The following is a 13,123-nucleotide window of genomic DNA, read 5'->3' on the forward strand; positions in this document are numbered from 1 at the left end:
ATATAATTGCCTTATTCTGTCTGTGTCTGTCTGTCTGTCTGTCTGTCTGTCTTGCTCCAAAATTGTGTCCTTACGGTGACACAAAGCTGATTGGCCGCTGGGCTCGCCATGGCCCCGCCCCCCCTGCACGGATTGGCCGCTCGCCCAGGCTGCGCCCCCACACGGATTGGCCGGCCGCTCGCCCAGGCTCCGCCCCCCCCACAGATTGGCCTCTCGCCCCGGCACCCTGCAGGCATTGGCAACTCGGCCACGCCCCGCCCCCCTCACGCAATGCACGCTAGCTCTGGCCACGCCCCCCCCACGCATTCCCCGAACCGACACGGTCACGGACCCACGACTCCCAGGTGAGTACTGTACCCCCGGGAGCCCACATCAGCGTACGCCGCAAACCCAGCCGACACATACCCTCGCATTGCTGGGGCTGGCCGGCGTATGCTGGTGTGTGCTCCCGTGCGAGCGGGGGATGAGATACGCTGGTAACCATGGTACCATAGTTACCAGCGCATCAAGGTCCTGCAGCAGCGGAACATACACACACGCACACACATAACAGCACACACACACACACACACACACACACATCAGATCACACTCACTTTCACACACACCTCACACACACATCACATCGCATCCACACACTCACAACATCCTGGGATATCGCTTGCTTCTCGGCGCCGATACTGTGCTGTGAGCTTCCAGGACCTGCCGGAGGATCACATGGCCAGAAGCATGTGGTATCTCCGGATGTTGTGAGTGTGAGCACGTATGTGTAATATCGTCAATGTGTGTGTGCGTGAGTGTATGCAATCGGGTGTGCGTGAGTGTATGCGATCGGGTGTGCGTGAGTGTATGCGATCGGGTGTGTATGCGATCGGGTGTGTGTGAGTGTATGCGATCGGGTGTGTATGCGATCGGGTGTGTGTGTATGCGATCGGATCTGTGAGTGTCGGCAGAGGTGCACGGCGTGCTGGAGGAGGCTGGGAGGAGAGAGGCTGATCCTGGGGAAGGCTGGGAGGGGGAGGGGGGGCTGAGAGAAGAGAGGCTGATGCTGGGGGAGGCTGAGGCTGGGGTAGGCTAGGCTGATCCTGGGGAAGGCTGGGAGGGGGAGGCTGGGAGGGGGGAGGCTGAGAAAAGAGAGGCTGGGGGAGGCTGAGGCTGGGGTAGGCTGGAAGGAGAGAGGCTGATGCTGGGGACAGAAAAGGCTGATGCTGGGAGGAGAGAGGCTGATCCTGGGGAAGGCTGGGAGGGGGAAGGGGGAGGCTGAGAGAAGAGAGGCTGATGCTGGGGGAGACTGAGGCTGGAGTGGGCTAGGCTGATCCTTGGGAAGGCTGGGAGGGGAGGCTGAGAGAAGAGAGGCTGGGAGAGGCTGAGGCTGGGTTAGGCTGGAAGGAGAGAGGCTGATGCTGGGGACAGAAAAGGCTGATGCTGGGAGGAGAGAGGCTGATCCTGGGGAAGGCTGGGAGGGGGAGGGGGGAGGCTGAGAGAAGAGAGGCTGATGCTGGGGGAGGCTAGGCTGATCCTGGGGAAGGCTGGGAGGGGAGGCTGGGAGGGGGGAGGCTGAGAGAAGAGAGGCTGGGGGAGGCTGAGGCTGGGGTAGGCTGGAAGGAGAGAGGCTGATGCTGGGGACAGAAAAGGCTGATGCTGGGAGGAGAGAGGCTGATGCTGGGAGGAGAGAGGCTGATGCTGCGGGCAGAGAGGCTGATGCTGCGGGCAGAGAGGCTGATGCTGGTGCAGCATGGGGGATGGAGCACGATGGGGGGTGCGCAGCATGGGGGATGGAGCACGATAGGGGGTGCGCAGCATGGGGGATGGAGCACAATGGGGGTTGCACAGCATGGGGGATGGAGCACGATGGGGGATGGAGCACGATGGGGAGTGCGCAGCATGGCGGATGGAGCACGTTTGGGAGTGCGCAGCATGGCGGATGGACCACGTTTGGGAGTGCGCAGCATGGCGGATGGACCACGTTTGGGAGTGCGCAGCATGGGGGATGGAGCACATTTGGGAGTGCGCAGCATGGCGGATGGACCACGTTTGGGAGTGCGCAGCATGGGGGATGGAGCACATTTGGGAGTGCGCAGCATGGCGGATGGACCACGTTTGGGAGTGCGCAGCATGGGGGATGGAGCACATTTGGGAGTGCGTAGCATGGCGGATGGACCACATTTGGGAGTGCGCAGCATGGCGGATGGACCACGTTTGGGAGTGCGCAGCATGGCGGATGGAGCACGTTTGGGAGTGCGCAGCATAGCGGATGGACCATGTTTGGGAGTGCGCAGCATGGCGGATGGAGCACGTTTGGGAGTGCGCAGCATAGCGGATGGACCATGTTTGGGAGTGCGCAGCATGGCGGATGGAGCACGTTTGGGAGTGCGCAGCATGGCGGATGGACCACGTTTGGGAGTGTGCAGCATGGCGGATGGAGCACGTTTGGGAGTGCGCAGCATGGCGGATGGAGCACGTTTGGGAGTGCGCAGCATAGCGGATGGACCACGTTTGGGAGTGCGCAGCATGGCGGATGGAGCACGTTTGGGAGTGCGCAGCATGGCGGATGGAGCACGTTTGGGAGTGCGCAGCATGGCGGATGGAGCACGTTTGGGAGTGCGCAGCATTGCGGATGGAGCACGTTTGGGAGTGCGCAGCATGGCGGATGGAGCACGTTTGGTAGTGCGCAGCATGGCGGATGGACCATGTTTGGAAGTGCGCAGCATGGCGGATGGAGCACGTTTGGGAGTGCGCAGCATGGCGGATGGAGCACGTTTGGGAGTGCGCAGCATGGCGGATGGAGCACGTTTGGGAGTGCGCAGCATGGGGGATGCAGCACGATGGGGGGTGCGCAGCATGGCGGATGGAGCACGTTTGGGAGTGCGCAGCATGGCGGATGGAGCACGTTTGGGAGTGCGCAGCATGGCGGATGGAGCACGTTTGGGAGTGCGCAGCATGGCGGATGGAGCACGTTTGGGAGTGCGCAGCATGGCGGATGGACCATGTTTGGAAGTGCGCAGCATGGCGGATGGAGCACGTTTGGGAGTGCGCAGCATGGCGGATGGAGCACGTTTGGGAGTGCGCAGTATGGCGGATGGAGCACGTTTGGGAGTGCGCAGCATGGCGGATGGAGCACGATGGGGGGTGCGCAGCATGGCGGATGGAGCACGTTTGGGAGTGCGCAGCATGGGAGATGGAGCACGATGGGGAATGAGCAGCATAGGGGATGGAGCACGATGGGGAGTGCGCAGCATGGGGGATGGAGCACGATGGGAGGTGCACACCTCCCCCCAACACACACACACACACACACACACGCGCACTGCCCAACACACCACACACACACACTGGGAACCACAAACACCCACACACAGACAACGCCGCACACACACAACACCCAACACACAAACACCGCAGCATACATAAATATACGCACATACCGCACAACACACACATTGCACAAAACATACCTCCCCCCAAAACACACCACACACACACAAACCGCGCAACACACACACAACGCAACACACATACAACACCGCTCTCACCTCCCGCCACACCCAGACAACACCCAGAACATGTACAGCGCCCTACACAAACACTTGCAACTACACACAACAACATCTATATATATATAACAAAAATCATACATTAACTACACAATAAATTCTAGAATACCCGATGCGTTAAAATCGGGCCACCTTCTAGTATATTATAATTGACTATCAGACACTTAGCCAATATAATATTAGAACTTGTGAAATATTTTAATCTGGTACCTTGCAATTTAGTATACGATATAACATATATCTGTTGATAATAACACTCAAGGGTAATTTACTTCAATACTTAAGACAATGTCTCCAACAACAGACAAGGACAATATACAAGACAAGATGAGATACAAGTTCCCTCGCACTCCTAGACCTGAAGTGCTGAGATAAAGTCCAAGGACACCGCCTCTTTATATCCAGAGATGTTCCAGTTCTTAAAATCAGCTATTCAGAGCACCACCGGCGCGGACTCTACTAACTCCACAGTGATCGTGACAAAGTCCCACTCGACCGCCGCAGGTCTGACCCTGCGTCCACTTTTGAAACTTGGAGGTTTCAGTCACTTAGTGTTATTATTAGGAACTCACATATAACAATACCTATATAGGTATAAGACAACAAGAAATATTATCTATAGGGGATCAGGGTATAGTGTATAATACCCTATCATTTGTCTTCAGTCCACAAATGACTGTTGACCACATCTAGTTGGACTCCCTTATACACAATCAGGATTTTATATGTAATCCGTATACATTCACTCAAGTTTCCATTCAAGGAGACTCATTGTAACATAAAACAGATATTTTATGGCGTTTTTAGTTTTACAATTTAAAAGACGGACAAATGTAAATGATACAAATTACCAGTAGACAAAATCCAATAAAGCACAGAAGACAAAATCCAACAATGTACCGGAATAAAATGTATAAAAATTAATCTTAGTTTGGATTTATTAATTAGTATTAAGTTTTCTTGGTTTACATAGGTGATATCACCCATTATTAGTCTGCAGGTTATATAATATATACACCTGTTGTACTGTAATAACATAAAGGTACGTGCCCCCGATCAGGACCAGCTGTTGTCCTTGACTCAGCGTGTCCTGACGTGCGGGGCAGAAAGTCTCCTCTGTAGAAGAATGCAGGAGACCGCAGCGGCCCGTGCCCACAATCAGGGTTCAGGGCACTGCGGTCTCTCGCTTGTGTTCTCCCTATGGAGGACACTTGCTACTCCGCAGTAAACATTTGACATGCTGCGGCTCAGGAAAGCCACACTGCAGATCAGTTTTTAGTGCGGGACGCACAGTGGGCATGGGATTTCTAGAAATCTCATCCACTGTGCTTGTACTGTACATTGCAGCGTTTTGGAGCACGCTGCAACCAAAATGCTGCTAACATTGATCGTGAGCACGCAGCCTAAGGGGTACTTTGCACGCTGCGACATCGCTAGCCGATTGTAGCAATGCCGAGCGCGATAGTCCCCGCCCCCGTCGCAGATGCGATATGTTGTGATAGCTGCCGTAGCGAACATTATCGCTACGGCAGCTTCACACACACTTACCTGCTCTGCGACGTCGCTCTGGCCGGCGACCCGCCTCCTTCCTAAGGGGGCGGGTCGTGCGGCGTCACAGCGACGTCACACGGCAGGTGGCGATGAGCGGGACGTAAACATCCCGCCCACCTCCTTCCTTCATCATTGCAGGCGGGACGCAGGTAAACAGATGTTCCTCGCTCCTGTGGCTTCACACACAGCGATGTGTGCTGCCGCAGGAATGAGGAACAACATCGTACCTGTCGCTGATGTGAAATTATGGAAATAACCGACACTACACAGATCACCGATTTCTCTATCGCTTCATTGGGGGACACAGGAAACCATGGGTGTATGCTGCTGGGACTAGGAGGTGACACTATGCAAATAAGAAAGTTGACTCCTCCCACGTAGTATACACACACTGACCGGAGCTGAGGAGATCAGTTTTTGCTTAGTGTCCAAGGAGGTTGGACACGCAGGGGCTGCTCTCAGCCCCTCAGGTTTGTATTGTTGTGTTTTATTAATTTTTTTCCTTTGTTTTTCAGACACAGCTCTTCGGGCGACAGGGTGTACAGAAGTGGGGTCCGTCCGCCACTTCTGTTGTCTTCCGTGTCTGTCTGGCAGGACCCTACCCCCCTAACACTTTCAAGCGGTTTGGGGGGCATCCGCACAGAGGGACAGGCGGATGGTCTTTGCCCCCCTCCCCAAAAACTCTCTCGCTCCCGAGCCTGATTGTGGGGTAGGAGGACGAAGACCGTACCTAGGATGGAGAGGTACCCTTCCGGTCTCCCCTATCCCCGGGACGACCGTCGAGATGTCTTCACTCGCCTTCCAGGACGCATCCAGGATCAAGGACAAGCCAGGACCTCAGGGTAAGTACTCTGCACTCCCCCGTCCCGGGTTATGGGGGGAGGGATCCCGTCTATATAATCCCCACAGCCCTTTCTCCATTTGGGTCAGGGGGTCCCATATCTCCCTTAGAGCCCCACCCCAGGCCCCCCGTAGCTTCCTATAGCGCGGCCTCCCTGCGCTCCCCCGATCGGCCCCCCTGCCGTGGCGTCTAATACCTGGCGTCCCCCCCCCGGCGGCCCACCTTTAAACTTTAGTCCCCGGCTCCATTGCGGCCCAGCGTCCCCCCCCCCCATCCCCCGGCGGCCTGCCTTTAAACTTTAGCCCCCGGCTCCATTGCGGCCCGCGGCTCCATTGCGGCCCGGCGTCCCCCTCCGGCGGCCTACCTTCAAAATTTAGCCCCCGGCTTTGCGCCCCCCTCAGTATCTGCGCGCCCTCCAGGCCACGCCCCCAGCCGGTATTCTGTCCGCACGCGCGGGTTTTTCAAATCTCCCGCCTCTTTTCCCCTCGCACGGCCTCAGTCCTCCTCCCGGCGTCTGACGTAATTTCCTGGCGCAAATCCCCGGCGTGCGTCATCCCTGCGCCTTCACCGGCCCTTCCCACCGGGTAAGCGGCGCTGCCGCCGCCGCGAAATCCGACCCCCTCCGCCCGGGTAGGTCGACTCTGCAGCCGCCGGTGCCGCCGCCACGCCCGTGCTTCCGCCCGGGTGAGCGCTGCTTGCGCCGCCGCCAGGCCTGCTCCACCGACCGGGTAAGCGTTCCTGGCACCGCCGCGACTCTCCCTTCCCAGGCTGTCTGTGCCACCACCGCCGCAGGTTTGCGACACTACGCTCACCCGCAGGCAGTGATTAGGCCACTGCTCCCCTGACCTCGGGGTCTGTCAGCGCTCTTGCAGCATTCAGTGCGCCACATCTGAGCCCTCCAACAGGCACCTAACTCCCCCTCAGGGCTCATTCTCCAGGATACTGTTCTCCATGAACATGCAGTCCTGTTGGTGAGGGGGCAGGCCCATTCACTAGGATACCGCTTTGTGAAGCAGCCGTATGTCGCACAATTTTATTGTCTTCTGTCTTGTGTTGTACACACATCCTTCCTAGCCCACATGTGCTCCTGATTTCTGGGTGTTCATTGTCAGATTGCCATTCTGTCTCCCAGATATTTACCACCTGTAGCACCAATTACTAATCCTAGGTGTCCAGCGGTATTATGCGCCTTTGGCACAAATTACGGACGTCACTACAGCATTCTAAATCTTCCCCAGAGTATTGTCCTTACATCCGGTTATCCGTCAGGTTACGGATAGATTATAGCGCTCTACCCAGCAATCAGAAGTTCACATCTCGCTACACACGTTGTTACCCGGCGGTCCATGACTTGGCCTTTCCGTGATCGTTCCAGTGTCTCCGTGAACCGGTCAGTCTTTTCCAGTGTGTTCCATGCTTATGCCCTGTGTATTCATGTACCTGTCCTCTGTCCCACGTGTCAGTGTCTCTGCGTGCCACCTGACGGTTACAGTGCGCAATTGCCTTTTTCTCTACACTAGTCTCTACCTGTGCGCAAGTGACACCAGTGTGCCTGTGTTTCTTTATGTACTAGTTTTCATCAGTGTGCTAGTCTCCTACTTGTCCACTATCCAGCGGGCCAGCGTTTCTCTAGGCACTGACCTGCTCCTGTGTGCCAACGTTTCCCTGTACCTGTTCACTTCCCAGTGTGCCACTGTCTGCGTCAAGCCTGATGTTCCAATACCCAGGTGCTTTGGGGATCCTGCACGCTGTTCCGTGGGCCAGTGTTTCCACATACATTTGTTTGCTTTGGTGTGTCAGGGTTTTCACAAGCCTTTACACTACTCAGTGTAACAGGGTTTCTATGCGCACCTGTCTACACCACTGTAACAGCGTTGTGTGAACCTTCCCACTGTTTAGGGTGTCAGGTCTCTATGTGCACCTGTCAGTATCAGTGTGCTAAAAGTTTTTTTTCTATCAACCCGTCCGCCATTCTGATTGAGGGTTCCATAGACCTGTCCACTTGCCTGTGTACCAGTGTCTCTATATGTCGGCCCATCTCCCAGGGTGCCAGTATCCACTATCCAGTGTTTTCTCTATCCACCTGCCCACCATCTGGTGTGCTAGTATTTCTAAGACTCTAGATATTGTGTGCAGCGTTTCTATATCCCCCTGTCTACTACAGCGGGAGAGTGATTTGGGGAGCCTGCCCACTTACCTATGGACCAGCACTTATCAGCACCAGAAGCCGGATACAGCAGCAGGCTTGAGTGCCTTGTTCAGCCTTCCGCTCATCTTCGACCTAGGCGAGAGCTCCATCCAACACTGCCCCATGAGGCGGCCCGCCAGCAGCTGTCGCATTCAGTGCCAGGATTCAAGATCACTGATCCTGCCCACTATCCAAGGGACTAGCTTTTCTCCTGATCAGAAGCTGGTTACCGTAACAGGTATGTGTTGCCCTGCTCACTACCCAGCGAGTCAAACGTAATACCTCACCTGGCGGGTCAGGTATCTCCTTCATCTTTGACTGAGGCGAGGACTGTGGTCTTAGGTAGGGCAGCAACTGTCACATTCAGTGCCAGTATTCAAGATCGATGATCCTGTCCACTATCCAAGGGGCTAGCGTTCTCCAGACCAGATGCTGGATACCATAACAGGTAGGTGTTGCCTGCTTACGACCCAGCGAGTCAAACGTACTACCTCACCTGGCGGGTCAGGTATCTCCTTCTTCTTCGACTGACGCGAGGACTGTGGTCTCCATGGACCCCTAACGTGGTACGGCAGCAACTGTCATCAGGTCGCTTCCCAGTGACCCGTGGGTTTTCTCCTGCTTCAGACTACTCATTCAGGTAACCTGAAGGTAAGCCAGGATCCCCTGGCCAGTTCACTTCTCGGCGATCTGCAGCCATCTCCTACCTCACACCATATGTGTAACGTGATCTTGAGGTAAGGCAACACGTGACCTTCTGACTGGAGGGTCGTGTGATTCACTCCCTGCAGCAACCACGGACCCCATGACGCAGCACAGCAGCAGCAGCTCTCATTTGGTCGCTTCCCAGTGGCCCGGGACCTTCTCCGACCTCGCACCATTCATCTAAGGTAGCCACAAGGTAGGGTTTTTCTCTCTTGACCGTACGCTGGCTGCATCGCTTCTTGAAGCAGCAGTCATTTTGGTTTTCAAATGAGGTAAGCAAGGTGCAGCTCTGTCCGCTAACCAGTAGGTTGTCCGTTTTACTTCCTGCCACCGTCCCCGGATGGTTCGTGGTAATTCCGGTATCTGCCTATTCCTTGGTCTAGAACAGCCTTGGCCGCACCCCCCACTAGGGTTCCGGCCAGGCACTGTAAAGGTTTAAAACCATATATCGTTACTTACATTTTCTCTCTTTCAGATAGAGATCAGATTTCCTCAGTCCCTTCACAGTCAACAGATGAAGTTAAGAACCAGGCACAGGATCGTCTAACCAGTATTGATTCCACGGAGGACCAGCTTCACCAAGGGACTTCTAGTATGCTGACGGCCCAGCATTTGGGCCCACTCTTCCGGACAAGCTGTAAGTTTTCATATAACTGTCTGTCTACTTTCCACAGCAGAATTCTTCAGGGAGCCCTGAATGCTCAGACCACTGGGTGTTTCCACCCGCACACTCAACACTACAGCGACTGGTCCACGTCTGATCTGCCAATCTCAGTTAACACCTAGACATGACCTGCTTCCGTTTCAGGCCAAGAGGGGTCTTCATTTCCCCTGCCCCGGGTCTACCTCTTTTTCCCCCTCTCGTAGTCATTCTGGATGACTCTTGGGGATATGCTAGATCTCTCCGATGCCCCTGACATACCAAATTCCGCGACCACTCGCCACCGCTTGGTCTCAGACGCTTGTGCATTCCTGCAAGTTCCTGCCAGACCATTTATACTCTCATATTCTCACTCATTTCCTTCCCTTTGTCGTCACTCCTTGTTGTGACGTGATGACGCGTTTTATAATAATAAGAAGAATATTTCATTCATTCTTCCGTCACATCTTCCTTGCCACCTTCCAGGGATAGGCGTCACTCCTCTGGTCGGCTAGCGCTTCAGCCGACGACATAGTCCGAGTCCTTTCTTGGAGTCCCCCTCGAAAGGATTCTTCCTTCTCCCACTTCAGGTCATACATGCCAGATCTTGTGCCTTTTGTCACTCACAGGTGCCCGCTCCCATGGGGGTTCTCCTTCCCATAATTCACCGCAATGGTCACCCAGTACCCGATTCCAGGGTTCAAGTTTCCCAGTCACGTCATTATAGATGCTAGGACTCCCTTCTCCTGTCTGTCACGTCATAGTGAGAATTGGTTCTTGGAATTCCTTTGGCTCCTTAACCTTGTCATTTTTCTCCGAACCTCACAGGTTCTCTGGACCCCTTCCATACACAGGGGAATTATCTCCCATATTATTTTCCCCGCCTGCAGGCTGTTTCGTCCACTAGAGTCAGATCACTTCTCTCAGGTGCTGTGGAATCAACAGGTCAGGTTCCCCTATGGCGGAATCCCCTTAAACTTTTCTCGAGTATCTCGACTCCCTTGTTCCCTCTTAGGCAGTCGGTTTCCCGTTTAGTCATCCTGCGGCAATAATGGGCCAAGGCTCCTTTGGCCTCCTCTTACCTGGCACCTACCTCTACCAGGTGCCCTAATTCTTCGCTAATTCTTCCACTCTCAAAAGTAGTACCAAGGCCTGTCGGGTTTTTTCTTCTTAGCCCGATCTATTGCTGTCAGTCGCCTTAGCTCCTTAGCTTTCTTAGGTACAGACCTCAGAGGATGCAGTTTCTCCCTGATCATCCTATTCCCCATGCATTTTACACTAGTTCTTAGTACTCCCTAAGTACTCTAACTCTTCTCCTGTACTTCGGCCCCTGGCCGGGTAGGGGTTCCTTACGGGGTCTAGGACCAGGTTCCGGTCACAGAACCTTGTCTCTTCTAATCCTGTTTTCGGGTCTTTCTCTTCCCACCCCTGGGGACTGCTTTAGGACGTCCCATGGTTTCCTGTGTCCCCCAATGAAGCGATAGAGAAAAGTAGATTTTGGGTACTCACCGTAAAATCTCTTTCTTGGAGACTTCATTGGGGGACACAGCACCCGCCCTTTTCTAAGTCTTCAATGGATCCGGAATGTTCTAGTTTTCAAGCTTCTCCTCGTACTGCTTTTACACAAACTGATCTCCTCAGCTCCGGTCAGTGGGTGTATACTACGTGGGAGGAGTCAACTTTCTTATTTGCATAGTGTCACCTAGTCCCAGCAGCATACACCCATGGTTTCCTGTGTCCCCCAATGAAGGCTCCAAGAAAGAGATTTTACGGTGAGTACCCAAAATCTACTTTTTCGACGCACGGCAGGCAGCCAATAGAAGCGGAGGGGTGGAGATGAGTGGGACGTAAACATCCTGCCCACCTCTTTCCTTCCTCACTGCACGCGGGACGCAGGTAAGGTAAGATAAGGAGATGTTCCTCGCTCCTGCGGCTTCACACACAGCGATGTGTGCTGCCGCAGGAACGAGGAACAACATCGTACCTGTCGCTGCAGTGAAATTATGGAAATGACCGACGCTACACAGATCACCGATTTTCGACGCTTTTGCGATCGTTTATTGGCGCATCTAGGCTTTACACGTTGCGACATCGTTACCGGCACCGGATGTGCGTCACTTTTCGATTTGACCCCGACGAGATCGCAGTAGCAATGTCGCAACGTGCAAAGTACCGCTAAGAGTTCACTCCTCAAGCAGTTTGCACCAGAAATTTTACAAGGGGAACTATTTACTTTAAAAGGGATTTCCCATCGTGGACAATCATTTTAATATATTTAATATATAATAAAATGTAATTTTTGTCTTAAAGGGGATGTCCAGGCTTGAGGTTAACACCAGACTTTTGAATCCTAACAGGAACTGCACTGTGCGCTGTCACGATTCGCCTGTGCCAGCATCGGGCAGTCGTGACCACAAGTATGTGACTTGCATACATGCGTTCAGGTGAAGACACCTAGAGCAACTGCAGACTGTTACCTGAAGCCTGGAGGAAAACCCCTTTAACAAACCTGAATTAAAATTCTGAAAAAAAAAAATATTTACACATAGATTTTTCACAGGACTTATAACTAGAAAGCTCATAAAAAAAAATTCGCTAATTGTTTTGCATATTTTACAATGCACCCTTTACATATGTTTCCCAAGGAGCTGAAGATACAGGGAGAAGTCACAAGAGACCCTGATTCCAGCGATGTGTCACTTACTGAGCCGTTTGCTGTCATTTTGATAAAATTAATGTTTTCTCTGCTGCAGATATAGCAGTTATACAGAGCTCATGAATATGTTGGATTACCTGATAGCACGCCAAGTAGTCCTGTAATGATAATCTCCTGCTGATTACACAATGATTTGATCAAAACTACACTAAGTAGCCCAGTAATTGACACATCACTGGAATCAGCATCTCTACCCCTACATTATTCAGATTAGGTGGCCAAAACCTCCTGACAGATTCCTTTTAAAAGAGGAGTCAAATTCATTAAGAGGAAATGAATTTGGTGCATCTTACTCCAACGGGCGCTTCATGAAGGTTGGTATAGAAAAACACCAGCCTTGATTAAACGCCACCAAAGGGCTACATGACATTAGCAGATACAGAGCAGGGGAGTGGTATACGTAACCAGGGTCGCCTGATGCTCGTGGTCCTAGGTCGTCCTCCATTGGCTCGTTTTCCATTCTGATGAAAATGTAGCGTTCTTATCCCGTTTCTCTCCAAAATGCAATAAGGCTGCAGGGCTCCACGGTTTATAATCCAAAAGCTCGTTCTTGTCCTTTGTCCTATATAAGAAAGTAATATTGTTGCAGGGCTCCAGGTTTATATTCCCAGAGCTCCACTTACGTCTTTCTGGCTGTCATAGTTCAGCTCTATCGTCCTGTCTCTATAGTAAAAATGTGGCAAATGGCTGAAAAGCTCCCAAGAACGGTTTGTTTAGAGCCTTTGATCATTGTGACATCACAAAATGATGACATAGACAAGTGGGCAGGGCACATTTGTTTAGTCATCGGCTGTGGTCAGATGCAATTTGCATATTCTATAAGGTTGGATGGAATTTGCATATTTCATGATGCCATAAACCTCTGATGTCACCACAATGAGAACAGACATGAACATTCCATTCAGGGCCCGGTCATTAGTATCACCTG

General features: G+C 53.0%; 1 protein-coding gene across 1 annotated transcript in view; it reads right to left on the minus strand.

Annotated features, from left to right (window-relative positions):
* The window catches only part of RINT1 (RAD50 interactor 1), a 52,747-nt gene extending 39,905 nt beyond the window's left edge, over positions 1 to 12,842 (minus strand). The window contains exon 1 of the mRNA XM_075342570.1: positions 12,819 to 12,842. The gene's annotated coding sequence lies outside the window, so the exon portion shown is untranslated. The remainder of the gene's footprint in view (positions 1 to 12,818) is intronic.
* Between the last annotated feature and the right edge of the window lie 281 nt (positions 12,843 to 13,123).

Source organism: Anomaloglossus baeobatrachus, chromosome 4 (assembly GCF_048569485.1).
Source record: "Anomaloglossus baeobatrachus isolate aAnoBae1 chromosome 4, aAnoBae1.hap1, whole genome shotgun sequence".
Classification (NCBI taxonomy): domain Eukaryota; kingdom Metazoa; phylum Chordata; class Amphibia; order Anura; family Aromobatidae; genus Anomaloglossus; species Anomaloglossus baeobatrachus.